General features: G+C 41.0%; 1 protein-coding gene across 8 annotated transcripts in view; it reads right to left on the bottom strand.

The window, feature by feature from the left end:
• Window positions 1-18,544, bottom strand: part of LOC138742262 (N-acetyl-beta-glucosaminyl-glycoprotein 4-beta-N-acetylgalactosaminyltransferase 1-like) — a 710,446-nt gene that overhangs the window by 558,439 nt on the left and 133,463 nt on the right. For 3 of the 8 annotated variants that reach the window (XM_069896459.1, XM_069896424.1, XM_069896469.1), the window contains exon 2: window positions 16,425-16,641. The exons of the other annotated variants lie outside the window; for them this stretch is intronic. The gene's annotated coding sequence lies outside the window, so the exon portion shown is untranslated. The remainder of the gene's footprint in view (window positions 1-16,424; window positions 16,642-18,544) is intronic. 8 annotated transcript variants of the gene reach the window in all.

Here is an 18,544-nt window from a genome sequence, read left to right as displayed (position 1 = left end):
TAAGCTTTGGAGTCTGTAGTTGCCATTTTTCAACATGATGAACAGAGTTGTGCAATGAAAGTCAAAGAAGCCATTTTGCTAAAAAACATGAATAAAACAGTAAGAGACATCACTCAAACGTTAGGTTTACCAAAATCAACAGTTTGGAACATCATTAAGAAGAAAGAGTGTGCTGGTGAGTAAAGGGATTGATCAGCCAAGGAAGTACTCCACTGCGGATGACAGAAGAATTCTCATCATAATGAAGAAAAATCCCCAATAGTATGTCTGACAAACCAGAAACACTCTTCATGTCAATATATCAAATTACTGTCTGCAGAAGATTTTTCATGGACAGAAATACAGGGGCTACACAAAATGGAAACTATGGTAAAGGTGGTATGCTTTGGATCTTGGGCAGTTCCTTTATAGCTCCACACTTTGCTCTTGCCATCACTCTGATGCAGGTTAATCTTGGTCTCATCTGTCCACAAGACCTTTCTCCAGAATTCTGCAGGCTCATTTAAATACTTCTTGGCAAACTAATCTGGCCGTCCTGTTTCTGAGGCTAACTAGTGGCTTTCATCTTGCAGCGTGGCCTCTGACTTTCTGTTCATCAAGTCTTCTGCAGGCAGTAGTCATTGATATATCCATACCTGGCACCTGAAGGGTGTTTCTGATCCATTGGACAGGCATTTTTCTTCATTATGATGAGAATTCTCCTGTCATCAGGCCTTCCTTCGCCTGCCAGTCTTTGCGATTATTGAGTTCACCAGTACGCTCTTTCCTTTTAATGATGTGTCAATAGTTGATTTTGGTAATCCTAAGGTTTGGGCGATGTCTCTTACTGTTTTATTCTTGTTTTTCAGCCTCCTTCATTTGCAGAACTCTGGTCCTCATGAAAAATGACAACTACAGACTCCAAACGTGATCAAAAGCTTAGAAGCAAGCCAAGTTCCCTTATACCTGCACCAATGAAGCAATTAAACATAACTGAGTACTCACAAACACCTGTAAATCCAAATGTCCCAAAATGCCCTGAAATGAAGGGATTATGTATAAAAAGTGCTGTAATTACTACATGGTCAAACGATGTAGTAATAAAATCTGGAATCTGCATTTTAATTACACGTGAATTGTTCGATTAGAAATTTAAAAATGGAGAGCACAAGGGCAAATAAAGGAGAAAAATAGTGTCTTTGTCCCAAACATTATGGAGACTTTATATAGGCGAGTAAAGTGAGGTTCAACAGCCTGATAGCCATTGAGAAAAACTATTTCAGAGGTGCTCGACCTCAGGTTTCTGTATCTTCTTCCTGAAGGTAGCAAAGAAAAGTAGGACGATGCCATTAGCGTCGCAGTTAGTGGAATGCTATTACAGCACCAGCGACCCTCGTTGGAATCCACCACTTCAATTTGTATGTAATTAGTGGTTAGTTTAAGTAATTGGTGGTAATGTTCTCGCAGTCAAACTTACAATGGTTGCTGGAATTTACAGAATCCGCAGCAACATTGACGTTAGACAGCTCCATTATTTATGCTGATGTTAATAACAGACTTAAGTAACAGAAAAGCATTCACAACCCATTGCATTTTGAGATGCCCTTCCATTCACCATCTCCAGGGTCATAAATAATATCATTAATTTAAAGGCAACTTTTATGGACAATTTGAATAATTAATTATTGGCACTAAACTGCCTTTGGATGCACTCATTAATGAGTGTATCCATTACCCTTGCCTGCAGGGAACTATTTGGAATTACTCACTCAGACATATCTGGAAACATGCAGGATATCAATTGCAATTCATTATCTAGTTCTCCCAGATTTGCTCTCCATTGATGAACAATGCTGCAGTTTTCATCAGTCAAAGTGTATGGTCTTTGCTTGTACTTTCAGTGGATTTTTCATTTGGTGTGGAGGAGGGCACACCATAAGCTGATGCCACATACCTCTTATACAAAATGGGAAGCTCTAGAAGAGGGAAGAATGCAATTCTGGATCTGTGTCCAACTGCCCTCATGAAAGTATCATCCAGAAACAGCCACCATTGAGCTGGAAGTAGCAGCTGAAGAATATGTTTCAGAAGCTCAAGAATATCCTAACATCACTCTTGGCTTGAGAGTGCATCCAACTCGAATATCTATTCCACCCCCTCACCCCCCCCCCCCCCCCCCACCCACCCCACCTCCAATGTGGCTGCATTTTGGCTGGAGTGGATATCATCTTTAAAATATAATGCAGTGACTTGCCAAAGCTTCTTCAGCAACACCTTTTCAAATTCTAAAACACCGAGAGAGGTCATGATAAAATAGTGCTCTGCAGGTGCCTGCATCAGTTATGTGGAAGGAACTCCCAGCAAAGTTCATGGACTGCGAATCATAGAAAGTTAATCATTCAGGGATGAGTGGAGATGGAGCAAAAGTGAAGAGGAATGGCTGGTGGTCAGACATGCAATTGGGTATCTAGAAGAGAAAGGGACAATAGAGACAATTGATTGGCTCAGAGGATGGTATGTAAGGGAGCTGTTATGAGCCCAGAGGACCCCAAAATCCAGCAGCAATAGAAATTTGCTCAGACAAATGGTAACTGAAACAAAAGTTACATTTAATGATCTTTAAACATGAAAACAGGATCAAACTTATTACTATTAACTTAACTTAATCTAACAATCCCCTTATAATTCTAAGCGCATGTGTATGTAATATGTGTGTAAGTTCAGAAAAGTTATTTGATTCGCAGTCCAATCTCACTTCTCACTCCTCCAAGTTCACCAGTATCAGGCAATTCTTATACTGTGCACAGAATTTAACATTTATGAATTTCACCAGGCTTTGGTGCTTGAAAGGTAAATGGTTCCCGCTCAGGAAGGTTCTTGTCCATTTCCAGAGAGAGATTTGTTACTCGTTGGACATCCACAACTGATTCCTTCTGAACAGCCACTTCAGTGTCTTGCTGAAGAAACGTGCTCCATCAGGGTTTTCCAGATGATAACCTCTTTCTTTCAGGTCACCACAGAGTTCTTTTTTGTTTCCTTTATTTCAAGTGAAACATTATGCAGCTATTCCTCTCCACTTGTATGGACCTCAAGGGCTTTGAATAGGCGGAACTAAGAACTCACTGCCTGTCTTCAAAATGGGGTTTTTCACAAGCTTGCCAGCTTGTCCTGTTCTAGTCCCAGCTGCTGCTGTTGAACTGTAGAACTGAATTCTCTCTCTCTCTCTCTCTCTCTCTCTCTCTCTCACTCAGAGAAAAAAACACATGACCCTCTTAGAACAGTGAAGAGCACTCAGACTGCGGCACTGGACCCAATCTTCTAAGTGTGTTCATCTGTTGCTCTCCAACACAATAATCCATTACTCCACAGCACATCCAATTAACACCTACTTGTGAATCCCTTATAGGCATTCTTCAAGTTTCTGCTAAGGCACCCGGAGCCTGGACTGTCTGGCTTGAGCAGAGCTCTGCCATTTTAAAGGAGACCTGTTTTGAAGTGTTTGTATGTGATCTACACTAAAAAAACCTGCCACAATTTATTTCCTTTAAAACACATCTATGTACAATATAAAACATAACATAATCTGTCACAGACCAAGGAACAGGTGGCTTGCACTTCCAGCAGTTCCAAGAAAGCAAAAGCAATGGATAGGGAAAATAATTAAAGCTGGAACAACCTTTAAAATGATCAGGTCCCCAACTATCCATTTTTAGCCAGTTCCAAAGAATACATGACTATAGAACTTCAAATGAAAAAGAGATGTGCCCTTAAAAATGCCATCTCATGTCTAGATCAACAAAATAAATACATCATAGATCAGAGGAAGACTCTGGCCCTCCGGTGGGCAATGGTTAAAAACAGCCATTCCTGGTTGAGAAGGACAATGTAAATACACAGTGAAACCAGTGGGCATGGATTTGTTGCCCTCTTATTATCATAAATTATTGTTGCTTAACATTACTTTTGTCTGCAATGTGATATGTCTGTTTACTCTGCTTCTGTAGATGAAACAAGTTTGATGAGAGACAGATTGAGTTTAAAACCACCATCGTGTTAATCAGTTTAACACAAATCAACCTCAATATGAAGTGTGCAATAGAATTAGTCTATGAATTTCCAAGGGTTGAACATTTCAGAGTCAAATTCCAGTCTCCACAAAGGAGGAAATAATGAGTGTGACATGTTATATGGTGCAATCAGGTCAACACTTACATTCTGGGAATTTTGAGCTACAGATTTCCATTAAAATAGACTTGCCTGTAATATTTAAGTGGTTCTAACGAACCTGCAGACATTCCTGTTGTGCATCCAATATTCATCAGGTAACTGTTTAAAAATGGAGGCAGTCATGGATAGGAGATCATTTTAGAAATTGTGCAAAGTATATTCTATTTAATTCACCCTAAAGTTGGAAATATAGCCAATGAATCCTCAGGTTAAGATGCAAAGGTATGATTCCGCAATGTTGAAAAAGATTACAAATTCCTCATGCAGGTTATCAGTTGCGTAAAGTCACCAATGTAATCCAAGGTAACCTGAAGCACAAAGGGTCATTTGATATATTTGACCTCATCCCATCAGGGTCCTATGTATGCCCTTCCTATTGTTGGTCTTAATATTTGAACAAAGTTATGACCTCTGACTATGCATGATCCCCCACCTCAATCGTGCAGACAGAAATGCAAGAAAACTTGTATGTAGTAATCTTAAAAACCAAGATTGCAATGTAAATATGAATGCATCCTGGGAAACAATAGCCATTTTTTGGCAAATGTTTATTGGCTGATCAGAGCTTCATAGAAACCTTCTTTGCAACATGCCATGGGATATAATCTGTCCAAGCAAATAAAGAAGACGGTGCCTCAACTTAACATCGCATCAAAATGTTGGCAGCTCCAACTGCGCTGCATGACAGTCGATCTGACACAGAAATTAGCAGAAGTTGAATGTTAAAAGGTTATCGACTTAATCTCTCCATTGTTCAAACAACTTCCAGTAGTAATCATAGCACTTGTGCAATTTATATCTAGGTATGTTATGTCAGACTAGATGTTAATATCCCTTATTACATCCTGAGACTTGCTGCCTGGATCCGTGGGGTAGCCAAGTGAGTGGTGGCATCTTCTGGATTATCAAGTGGGCGCCCTCCTTCCTTGGTGTTTCTCTGATAGACCCATGACACCTCTGACCTAGTCTGAGGTTGGTTTCCATGATTTCATTTGGGAAGCACTGGCGTAAGTCTGCCACCATCTTCCAATCACACGCCCTGCCTAACTGCTCCCTGTCTGATCTTGATGTGGCGATTCCGGCTCGACCCTCACCTTCCTGGATAAGTGCTGTCAACAGCCACCAGGATGAAGGGGGAGGCAGAACATTACCACTCATCTGCTGATTTTCCAGCACTGCTGCAAGACACCATGGCACTTGGTTATAATACTAGGTGTATCAGCTTTGAATGAGGCTGGTCTTGCAGCCCACCAAAATGTGCTTTAGTGTTGCTGAAGTCGGGCAGAGGGAGCATGTAGTGTCCACTCCAAACCACTGGATGAGATTCATGGCAGATGGCAAGATATCATAAGTAGCCCTAATGGTGAAGCTCCCACTGCTCTTGCCAGGAGAACTTTCTTTGCTCCGCTCCCTCCCATCTCATCCATTCCCCTTGCCTTGCCTAAGCGAAGGCCTCTATGTGAGTGGGAAGGGAAGGGTGAGAACCACCACTCTAGTCCTAATTGTTACTGAAATATTTTGCTTGAGAAAAATTATCATTGGCCCTTTCCTTCGGAGTTATGAAACCGTGCACATAACGAGTCAAAGAGGTACGATTAAAACAGTGGTATTCGAACTGTTTTTTCCACCCACATACCACCTTAAGCAATCCCTTACTAATCACAGAGCACCGATGGCATAGGGAATATTAAAGTGGTATGTGAGTGGGAAGAAAAAGGTTGAGAACCACGGATTTAGATCTTTTCAAGAATATGATGGTTTTCTAACTCCAACTCAAAATCAACTTCTCTGATAACTAGATGGGCAAACTTGATTAAATGGAAAGGCAATACTGGACCTACACCCACTCAGAGGCAAAATGATATCATGTCTTACCTAAGTTTAGAAAAAAAACAGATACGCTATTAAAGATGTAAATACTAACTTCCATAAGATGTGGAATATTATCATAACATAAAGAATTGGGGTGTTTAGATGCTCTGGCGCTGTGCTGTATGCTTCCCGAGTGATGTCACTTGATTCCCATGTATCTTTGTTTTTTAACCTTGCTTAGAAGTAGAGGTTTTGATTATTAGGGACTGGGTTTTTCTCTCTCTCTTTGATAATATAATAGATAATTGCTTCGTTCATCTGAGAATATTGTGAATATCGATAAAACTATTGTACAAGTAGAAGGAAAGAGTTGTAAATCCTTTTTTTGGGGAAAAAATAAAATTTACGACTTCTTTGTAAAGAAGTTACAATTTCTTGTTTCATTTCTTTCCTTCTTTTTCCCCTTTAGATTGGGTTTTTCTTTGATGTTATGCTTTGATGTACGATTAAGAATGTGGTTTGGAGTTATGAATTGTGTTCATTTTTGAGACCATTTCTCTTCCTTTAAAACTATGTTGCACGTTGCATAATTTTATACAATTTAGAATATGTCTTAAGGATATGATTATAATTTATGTATGTTAATGACATATGGAATATCTTATTTAGTTTATTTTACTGTCCATACCATTTTATTGAATTGTACCTATTTTGTTTGTAAAAGTTCTTTATTAAAATCAATAAAAAAGTTTTTTTGAAAAAGATACAAAATTGGAGGAAGAGGAATGAGCCATTTGTCCCTTCAGACTTACTCTATAATTTCAGAATCAGAATTTATTGCCATGACCATGTCATGAAATTTGTTGTCTTGTGGTAGCATTACAGGTGCAAATATTGCTATAAATAACATTTTAAAATAAACAGAAGATTAAAGTGAGGTAGCGTCTGCTCTTCATTGTCCATTCAGAAATCTGAAGGCAGAGAAGAAGAAGCTGTTTTTGTACTGCCGGGTGTTTGTCTTCAGGCTCTTGTACATCCTTCCTGATGGCAGCAGGTTGAATAGGGCATGGCCTGGGTGGTGAGGCTCCTTGAGGATAGAGGTTGCCTCTTGTGGATGTCCTTGAAGAAGTGATGGGTGTCAGCCTAATTTGTCAGGACCATGGCTGACCTACTTCTGCCACTTGCCGGATTTGGCAATGTCTCTCCTCAGAGAATCAATGTTAGAGAGAAGGGATGAAATGGGTAAAGGTGCCATAATTTGGATCACTTCACGTAGGAGAGTTCTGAGCTCAGGCATCTTTGCAACACAAGGCAAGTGTACAATGAAGGAGGGAAAGAGATGGAGAGGAATCAGAGGGAGAGCAGTGCCTGGCTGATCTGACTTTACTCTTGAGCCACTTAGTATATCGAAGACACTCAAGCCCCCCTTCTGCTCAATGGTTTATGTGAAATTATGATTTGCCTTAACTTAGAGAAAATCCGATGCTCTGGAACTGATACGAATATGAATTTTCAAAATATGTGGGGACCATTAGCGAACTATTTTCAGAATTATAGAATAATTACAATTTCAATTTTTATTTCATGGTTTTTGTTGCGCTTTCAAAACTGAGGGACTTTGAGCTGGCAGCTGATGTGCAGTAACAGGGCTGGAAGGCAAGGGTCCGACCGGTTGAAATCGGCTGCAGAGGATTTGCAGCCACTTCGACATCAAGGCTACTCCAAGAGTTAGGGGAAAGATACACAGATAAGCAGTTAAAGATCTCTCCAGAGCTGCTGAAAAGGGTAGTCGGCTCTGGATGAGGAGAAAGGATTTCACCTGGGCCCCCCAAGTGAGTGAATCGCATCTTGGGGGGTGAGCCCAAGACATTGGGATTCACTGCTGAACCCTCCAGAGGTGTCGTGGGTCTAGCAGCGAAACATTGAGGAAGGAGAACATTCACTCAATAACCCAGAAGATGCCATCACTCACTTGACTACCCCACAGAGTCCAGGCGGTAAGTCTCAGGAGTGTAATAAAGGATATTAACATCTAGTGCTACATTACATACTATTCTGAAGCAGAATACTATTCTTTTTGCCATACAACTCCGGTCTAGGTAGTGGAGATAGATATTACATATTATAATAAAATATTTCAAAAAAATGTTGTTACTTTCTGTACTTATGTATTCTATATAAAGGGAAAGGTTCCATTATTGTCCCATAATACTATATTTAGAATAGTGATTCTCAACCTTCCCTTCCCACCCACATCCCACCTTAAGCAATCCCGTATTAATCACAGAGCACCGATGGCATAGGGAATACTTAAAGTGGTATGGGAGTGAAAATAAAAAGATAGAGAACCTCTGATTTAGAATGTAACATACATGAAATTCCTTAACTTTGTCTAGCGTAAGGAAGACAGAGAGTCGCCACTTTGTCACAGAAATGAGGCCACAGTGAGGAACAAGCTCACAACCCCTAGTTTGCAAGACCCAGGCTCTAACCATCGAGCTTTTGGAGCCTATTACGTGTTCATATGTTTTATTATTATAACATCAATAAAAAGATTGAAAAAGAAAAAAAGAAAGAAGGCGTGGGAACAATTCATCTGGCGATCCCACAGAAACAGAGACACCAAAGTAAGAGTAGGGAAAGGGGGTAACTTAAACAATGTAGAATATCCTGGATGGAAACACAAGAATCTATTTCCAGTCAGTGGCCCAGGAGAATAAGCAAAGAATGAGGGAGGCCAGAGGCTTAAAAGAACAATTAAAGCAGAATAGACTCACAGTAATATTTCAAATGGTGCAGAAATATGGGTATTTTGGTCTTATTTCAGTAACTAGCAGGTCTTAGCTCAAATTACAACACCACAAATGATTTCATTAAACCTGGAAACAAAAGGAAATATCGCATTAGACTGTCAGAAAGCCCACTGGTTTAATTAATATTGTACCGTGTTGAGATGTGTCATGGGAATGGAGTTGAATGTGATTCAATGCTGCACTGAGTTTTATTCTTTCAATATCTAGGGACTGAATAATAAATACTAGCCTGCCTGATGCCCCAGGATCAAATAAAACAGTGTCCAAGTTCACTTCCTTGACGGGGATTGGCTCCTAATTCACCACAGTGCTTTCCTGGATGTTGTACTTCTGTATGCATGATAGATTGTCATCGGCAAGACTTCTGTCTTCGTAATTCTGAAGATGCAAGAATAGTAATAAAATGCATCCAACACTGGTGTGATGTGTCGCCTAGTGGCACAGGAAAATGAGAACATATATCTTGGCAAGAATAGGCTGCAGGCCCCATAAAACTAGTCCAGTAGTAATCTGCAAATTAGCAACCTGAATACCTCACATGCTTTTCTTTCAGGCAGGTTATTCCAATGTGTAAATAATATGCGTGCAAATTCTATTCACAAATTTTTCATTTCTGTAAAAGTAGCCACCTGGTATTTGCTACGCTATTAAAATGACTGGCCGAATTTAATATACTTATATCTGACAGTATGTATGCCCAGGTATTGCATACTTATTGCTTGAGGGTATGGTAATGTGGCACGCTAGCAAGAAAGGTGTGCCTTTCTGTGGTTGGGAGGGAAAACTTGAATGGTTGGCAAAAAATGCATGGAGCTTTGAAGCACGTTAATGATGCCCTGGGAGAATCTGAAGCTGCTCGCTGGGTGAAAAACAAGAACTTATTTAGACATTCAAGTAAATCGTTTTTAGGTAGATGTACAACTGAGCACAAGAAAAAAATACAGTGACTGCCTATCAGATAAAAGAATCTCCAGGGGTGTAAAAGATGCATTAAAAAAAAGTCACCATCTTTAAAGAACTTTCTCATTGCTTAGACATTAAAAATAAAAATGTTAATAGAAAAATCCCATAGGCTGCCCTTGGAAGCAGGATAGTTATTTAATTCACACATATAGAAGTTACAAGCATTAAAAAAAAAAGCTGCCTTCTCAAATTGGTGTGGGCAAGGGAGATCACAGTAAAGTGAGAAATACTGCTGTTATTCTTCCACCGTCAGGCACCTCTGGAAATTCTGTCTTAGACAGAATTACATTGAATAACGTTTTTCCTTGAGAGGTGAGATTTGGAAGGGACATTATTTCACCAATTGATTCCTTCTCCTCAACTCTGGTAGCTGCCACTCAACATATTGGAACTACCTTTGTAAACGTCCCCACCTCATTTGCTTTAGAAAATTGATTTTTTTTAATCCAAAACCTGAGTTGCATATAGAACAATGCAGTACAGGAACAGGCCCGTGGGTCCACATGTCTATGCTGAACATGATGTCCAAATCAAGCTAATAATTTCCTGCACATAATAGATATCCCTCCATCCACTGGCCTCACACCCCCACCTATCTGGAAGCCTCCTAAATGCCACATTGCATTTGCTTCAGCCACTATTCCTCATACTTCACCTCAGAAACCCAAAGGTTTGTCCCGCTCATCTCCCCAAAACTTCCTCCCCTCACCCCAAATGCCTGTCCTACAGTGTGTGACACTTTACCCTGGGTAAATGATTCTGGTTATTCATACCATCATTAGCTCTCATGATTTTATACATCACTGCTGTATTGACCCTCAGCCTCCTACATTTCAGAAAATCATCCCAAGTCTGTCCAACCTCTCTCAAAACTCATACCCTCTAAACCAGGGAGCATCTCAGGAAACCTCCCTTGTTCTCTTTCCAAAGCTTCCATATCCCTCCTGCAATGGGAAGACCAGAATTGGACACAGTATTCCCGGTGTGGCCTAATCAAAGTGTATTACTGTGGTGGTACACCACCGGCCTACTGCAGGGGGCGACCTCTGTACTTGCAGGAGTGTAAGGGGACAGGACAACACCTGGCCGGCTGTCAATCAGTTGGCCTGAAGGGATCAAGCCCCACCCGGTCGGGTGTCAATCACCCTCCGGGATATAACCCTGCACCGGCCTCCCGAGGCCTCACTCAGAGTTACTGCAGCCACAGCCAGCCTGACTCTGTGGAAGTCTTTGTGGATTAAAGCCTGTTGTACAATCTTTACCTTGTGTGTGTCTGATTCTGGCTAACAGTGCATCACAATTACCAGTCTAGAAAACCATCTCTCTTGCTTTTCACAAATCCCAGTCCTGCCCAATTACTGTCAATATGTTAATGTCTTTTTGATTTCCGATTCTGCTCATGTGAATTGCCTGTTATGGTCCTAACAGTGTAATTTAAATGCAAATTGTTGTTTTACTGTATGGGCTGATTGGAATGCTTCATTTTCCTCCTCACAGCACTGAGTTGGGACTGGCAAATGTACTACATTCATTGTCTGAATGATAGTAGTGTGTTTCAGACAGATACCTATATCTTGCTTCGTCATCTCATTCCCTTGGAACCGTAATTCAAGTTGAATCTTGCTCAGTTAAATCAAATTTGCCATGCATTAAGCTGGAGGGGGAGGGGGGGGTGCTGAGAGAGAGGGGTAAAGAGTGAAAGAGTGGGTGGGGGGGGGGGTAGAGAGAGAGAGAGAGAGAGAGAGAGAGAGGAAGAGAAAACAGATTTACTGGTAATTGTCTGACTTAGACATCAGTGTTAAAGTCCCCCTCCCCCATTCTGGGGGAAAAAAAGCACCTAGTACAGCATCGTGAAGTCACACTTCCTGAAGTCACACTTCCTGGGGCAATAAACGAGTTTACTGCTAGTTTTAGCAGTTATGATTGGATGTACTTTTGGGGGATTTCATCTTGTGATCTTCTGCCCTGAATTGCCCCAACTCACACAGCCTTTATCCCAGTTTGATATTTTAAGAATAAATAAACTCAAAAATGGAAACAGAACATTTTCTTTCACATAGCCTATGATTTTTCTCCTGTTTACAAATTGCAGAACACAAAAGATGAAACCTTATCAGCTGAGATTTTAGCATAATCCCAAATCCTGTAGGAAAGTCTTATTGACAATGACGGCTGAATGGAACACCGTGCAATTTAAAACTAATACGGTAAATAGATCAGGATAAGTACAGCCATGAAATGCTAGTGTATGATATGGGGAGTAAAAATGTGCAGCCAATCTTGGGAAAAATACTACAGGGACAAGACCAGGAGAATCGACCAGTGAGGGGCTCACTGACTGAAGAGCCCACAAAGGCTGTGGACTGAAAGGATTTGCGGTCAGACCCACACAGGATGCTGGCGACTGGCTCATGGGAACTAGATTTCGGAACTGGGATTCAAGAGGGTGCTGAGGGCAAGAAGGGCTCTTGAAGGGCATCGGGTGCTGAAGGCTTCCTGATCACGTTGGAGGTTTGGGTTACCAATGGATAGAACAGGGGGTGGGGGGGGCTGTGGGAATGCATGAGGCAAATCTACGGGCACTCAGTAAGTACTAAAGAATTTTGAGCTCACAAGGGGAACACAAACCAAATAATGAGTTAGGAATTTCTTTCTTTCTTTCTTTCTTTCCATTCTCTGTGTTTTTCCAATGTTAGTTGTAATTAGGCAACAGTTCCAAGGTGTCTCTTGTGGATAATAAACCAGAAAGGAAAAAAAATTGACTTAAATTTTAAACATCTTTATGCAGTGCTAGATAAAGTTTGGATTATGTGCATAAGATTTAGCTAGAAGCCGAAGGACCATAAATAAAGCTACATTTTGAAAAAAGGAATGTATCTTAACATTGATAATCAAAATATTTGGGACAGTATTACAATCCGTAGATAAAACATTACACTTTTTTTTAATGCCAGGGAGATAGCAAAACAGTAATTCAGATTTGGGGCACTGTTAAAATCTATTCAGAACTCATGCAAAAAGTATAATATTTGCAGAGTATTTTGTAGCAGAGCCGTTTGTAAATTCCTGATATCATTGTCATTTCTGCTGACTTCCCGCACCACACCATGGCCTCTGAATGAGGGACCTGTTACTCGCAGCAGCTACGTATGCAGCTACGTATGCAGAGAAATCCCCAATGTTGATGGCAAATGTTGATGGTCTTGCTGCCATGATCGCTGCAAGGCCTCAAAGCCTTGCAGACTTCTACAAAACTACAGGATTCTAAACTCAAGCGTTTTCAATTATTCATTTATCGCATCCTCCTTTTCACTCTTTTCCAATTTGGGTGGTGCCCTGTGCAATACATGTTGGAGTAAATCACAAAGTCTGCAGACCCTGTGGTTGAAGTAAAAGCACAATGCCAGAGAAACTCAGAAGGTCAAACAGTGCACTTTATACAGCAAAGATACATAACCAATGTTTCAGGCTTGAGCCCTTCATCCCTTCATCTCAAGTTATGAGCAAAATGTAGGCAGATGCTTGAATAAGATAGTGATGGGGTGGGGGGGGGGGAGGGGGAAGGAGCACTGGCCCACAGTCAAGAGGTAATAGGTGAATATGGGAAGGAGGGTACAGCAGTAAACAGGGAGTAAACTGTGAATGCAGAGAGAAGGTGGTGGGGAGCTCGAGGGAAGGAGACAGAGGGATAGGGGAGAGAAGGGAGTAGGCTAGCAGAAGCCAGAGAAGTCAAAAGCCACTTTCAGGTGGCCAGAATACCTGACTATAAAGCCGCCTATTCAACCCTGTTGGGTGGCCACCTGAAAGTGGAGAACCCAGTCCCAAGGAGCACTTACCTAACCCTCCTCGGGTAGGTATATTCTCCAGCTCGGAGCATCCCCCGTTGCATCTGAACGCAGCATCGTGAATGTAGCCTAAGACACAATCCTTCTAAGATATTTAGTTCAAGATTTAATATCCTATTAAATATTGTTTCTCTTGCCATCGGGTAGGTAACAATTTAACAACAGCGCCTTACGTTTAGTTAGTGACTTTAACATTGCAAAGCATTTATTCGGTTTTAAAAAAAAACTACTCTGGGGTATTAGATTACATAATCAAAAACTTGGTAAAAAAAATAGCACATTGCTTCCAAAACTCAGAACCTTGACAGCTGAAGGCAGGGCTGCCAAAGTTGGCATAATTAAATGTTGACATAAATAAGAGGTCAAAATTAAAGGTCCGAAGATATCTCAAAAGAGATACAGGGTTGAAGAGGGGAAGGGAATGCAGCAGTAACTATGTCCACAGTCCACAGGAGCCGCGTTCGCTCAGATGCGGCTCTCCTTCAACCTGCATGTTCAGGTGACAGAAAGGTGTCTTCTCCGCGGCCACCTGAACGTCCCAGCTGCACTCACCCAGCAGCGTCTGCCAGTGCATTATCTGCGTCCGAGCACCTGAAAATGGCTAATGTTAATGCCATCTGTTTGGAGAGTGCCCAGAAAGAATATTAGGTGTTGTTCCTCCAATTTACGGTTATGTTGGACCCACATTTAATCTTTCGCAGCTCAGTGATAGTATCAGAGTGTATCCCACAGTACAGAAAAACATCCTTCAGCCCACTGAGTCCACACCTACTATCAGACACCTATTTATGGGAATCCCTCATGAGCTCCAAGTCTCGCTACCATACAGAAGGGTGCTGATAACACATGCATTGTACACAGTAGTCTTGGCCTTTGTAGTGCGTTTCTGCTTCTCCTGGACTCGTGAGGAGAGTTGAGCAAGGAATGATGCTGCTCTCCCAATGCGCCTATTGATTTCAGCATCGAGGGAGAGAGTGACTCTGACTGGCTTAATGCAACCTAGATTGTATACCTAAAATGGATGAGAGGGGGGGGTGGGGGGGGGTGCTTTGGGAGGAAAGGTGGGGGGGGAGAAAAAGTCACTGTATATGTGTGAAAAAGAAATTGTGTATATCATGGCTAATGTGATTTATGGTGTGAAAAATAAAAAAAAAAAAAAAGAGGGAGAGAGTGACTCTAATGGTGGACCCCAAGCATGGACCATTTCTATATCGTAGTTGTAGACGGTAATGACTGGTGTCTCCACAACGTTCTGGATAAGGACATTTGTTTTCTTTAGGGTAATAATAAGTCCGCACTCCTTGCAGGCATTAGCGAAGCGGTCCATGAGAAACTATAGTTGATGCTTGGTGTGCGAGGTTTTAGCAGTGCTGTGTACAATGCATGTGTTACCAGCTCCCTTCTGTATGGTAGCGAGACTTGGACCATCTACTCCAAGCAAGAGAGGAAACTCAATAGTGTTCACCTCCACATCCCCTGCATCACTCAGAGAGACAAAGTCCCAAATTCTGAGGTCATCTCCCATGCTGGACTTCCCACTATGTTCATGCTTTTAAGACAAGTCAGGCTGCTCTGGCTGAGCCACATCCATCGTATGAAGGATGGTAGACTGCCAAAGGACATCATATATGGAGAACTGGCAATAGGTAAGAGGAACATTGGTAGACCCTAGCTTCGCTTCAAGGACCTCTGCAAGTGTGACATGAAAGCCTTTAAAAAAATCAACGCAGAGTGCTGGGAGGATACAGCAGATGATCGCAACAAATGGCGAGGTACGCTTCATTAACACCTTGAGCAAAGCAAGAGAGTGATCTTGAGTCAGTTTGAGGAGCGGGCAGTGGGCAACAATTCAATGGTGCCCTACGTATGCAGCATTCCATTCCAGGATCAGCATCAATAGCCACAGTTGACGCTACTCAACAAACCAGGGACTACCAGAGACAGAGTACCCATGGTTGATCATGAGCGACGGAGGCCACACAGCTGCATTTTCTGTTCTCCTTCTTCTCATATCCTGCCTCACACTAGGGGGCCACTTGCAGGTCATTTAGCTCATCCACCTGCAAGTCTCTATGATGTGGGACTAGAGTAATTGAGAGAAACACACCCAGTCACAGGGAGGGCATGCAAATATTGTCCAGACAGCGTCCTGTGTCAGAAGGGAATAATCCACTTTGCTGGAGTTGTGAAGCAGCAGGACCACCAGCTGCACCAGGGTCAATGACAGCAAAAAAAATGTCTTTGATTAGTGTCAGTATTTCTGACTTGACAAAGAGGAAGGAAAATCCCTTACCAAGCCATCATGCAAACTAAGCTGCATGGGTCAAGTCATGATGAACTAGTCTGCCTGCCCGATATGATTATAAAGGAACAAGAAAATAGCTGAGTGATACACAAAATAAAATTGTAATTCCTTCTCAGATCTTCAAAATAATAACACCTCTTTATAATCATATTTTGATCAGGCAAAGTAAATAAATAATACATAATACAAGCTCTGCCACAAAATTAACATATACATGACTAAGTTAAGATTTTGGGGGGGAAATCCTATTGTGTGTTCAGCATTCATCTCACTTGTCATGGATAGAACAAATCAATGACTACACACAAAGCTCCGAGTTTATCATTGACAATGAGAATGGAAAGACAAGGATAAAATAAACCTGCTGCATAATGAGCACGTCCAAGCTGTCGCAGAATGATAGCAGGATTGATTAACTTGTTCGAGCCATTTAAATCATGGTAACAGTTACAATAAATGCACCTGCATGGAAATATTCACCTTAACAAGAACACTTTAGTGATCATCCTTTCAAATATTGCCACCATTGCCAAGTTCAAGAAAGCTGCTCGTGGTCACTCAACGCACCCGACCAATGAGTAAGTTGTCAGCAGATTAAGTCAAAGCAAGGCAGCATCACACAAAACATAGCTTGAGCTTCCTTTCGGTTGATAGTTGAATAATTAGCCTCAGTCTTGGTAGGCAATACAAGTTGTCTCTGTACAATAAGGACAGGAAAGGGGCAACAAAATTTCAGCATTCAGCGATCATGTATAACATTACTTTTATTAAAAATATATAATTAGAGCAATTTATTGCCTTATATCCTATCCTCAGCCTCCTGTCACAGAAGCCCCATCTGTTTTCTGTTCTTTCCCAACAAAGTCCATTCTGCTTCCTGCCCGCTAACTACTGTCGTACTCTATCAGCGTTTGAGGTCAGTATCAACACCAAGAACCACAATGTTCACCCATCTCAAACACTAATTTCAAGTCCTTCAATTATGAGCTCTCTGCTCTTTCCTGGCTCAATGTAAAGATTATATCTCATAATATTCTGACCCTGGAGATTTAAAATACATCTGTAAGATATTTACGTACATTTTAATGAATTTCAAATGAGTTACCTAGGATGGAGGGTTGTACTGAACAATAACATGCAAAAAATAAACTAAATTTTTGCATTATCTCCTTGGAGAGAAGGTATTCATCAGAGTGACTTTGACAGTTGTCACTTTCATTGCCTTCCCAAACCTCTAGAATTCCCTCCCTCAATCCACTTTTTAATCGCTCTCTTCCCTTCAAAAGCCACATCAGTGACCAAGTTTTTGTTTATTCATCCTACAATCTAAGTTAGTTTGACAGAATGGCCTTGGAGAAAGCTATCCCTTAGTTTTGGAATTTTTTGTGGAAGAAACTCCAAGATAACAGCAGAACTTGGAAAAACATTCCTATTAATGTTAATATCCCAGTTCTGTCTGCAGCATTCATCTTCCCCAGATGGGTCTTCCCTTACATCATTTGGTGTGCAATCGGTTGCAAAGCCATAATCGCACAGAAACATACCCTTCAGCCCACCATATCTATGCTTACACTAATTTCATTTGCCTGCTCCAGGTTCATATTTTATATGCCTTGCCTATTTTAAGTACCAGTTGAAATGCTTCTTAAACATCATGATCACGTCTGATGGATGCTCACATTGAAAGCTACTAATATTCAAAGGGTTGGACAGAGTGAATGTGGAGCAAATGTTTCCAGCAGCGTGAGAGTCCAGGACCAGAGGGCACAGTCTCAGAAGAAAAGGGCGTCCCTTTAGAACAGAGATGAGGAGAAATTACTTCACCAGAGGGGATTAATCTATGGAACTTGCTGCCAGAGACAGCTGCTGAGGCCAATTCTTTGGGTATGTAAGGATAAAAAATATTTCATGGTTGCAAGCAAATTCTGTATGCAGCTTTTAGATGTTGTTTACATAGTAACAATCTTGGAGCCAAGGTTACAGCTGGATTTTCTGCCATTTTAGAGATTACCAGCTAGTTAGTTTCTTTATTCTATGAAATGGTAAGAAATTAGAATGATCCAACAACTTTTATTGACCATTTAACTATTGTTTAACAAAGTTTAGTACTGTCTAACAAAATTTTAATGACTTGTAACAATGTATAGCAACTGATAATAATGTCAAATAAACCATGGAAAACTCAACTTGACTTTAGTACGGATTTGTATGAATGAGTCATAGACAACAACAATATTTTAATTCCTTCAAGCGATTATAAAGGAAAATAGTCACTACAGGGTACATTTAAAATGAAAGTTAATAGGTTCTTGATTTGTAAGGGGAGAAGGCAGGAGAATGGAGTCAAGTGGAAAAATACCAAAAATGATTCAAATGGCAAAGCAGTCTTGTTGGACTGAATGGCTTAATTCTGTCCCTATGCTATATGATCTGATGTCATCACCTCCTCTGGCACCATGTTCCATATGTCAACCACTGCGCAAAATCAAAATACCTCTCAGAACTTCTTTGAAACTCCTTCCTCTCACCTTAAACCCAAGGCATCTTGTTTTTGAAACTCCTACAATGGGAACAGTCTTTTACACTTAATTGCAAATTAT

Source organism: Narcine bancroftii, chromosome 1, assembly GCF_036971445.1.
Source record: "Narcine bancroftii isolate sNarBan1 chromosome 1, sNarBan1.hap1, whole genome shotgun sequence".
NCBI classification, from domain to species: Eukaryota; Metazoa; Chordata; class Chondrichthyes; order Torpediniformes; family Narcinidae; genus Narcine; species Narcine bancroftii.
The sequence above is the reverse complement of the archived record's forward strand: the minus strand, read 5'-3'. Positions and strand labels throughout refer to the sequence as shown.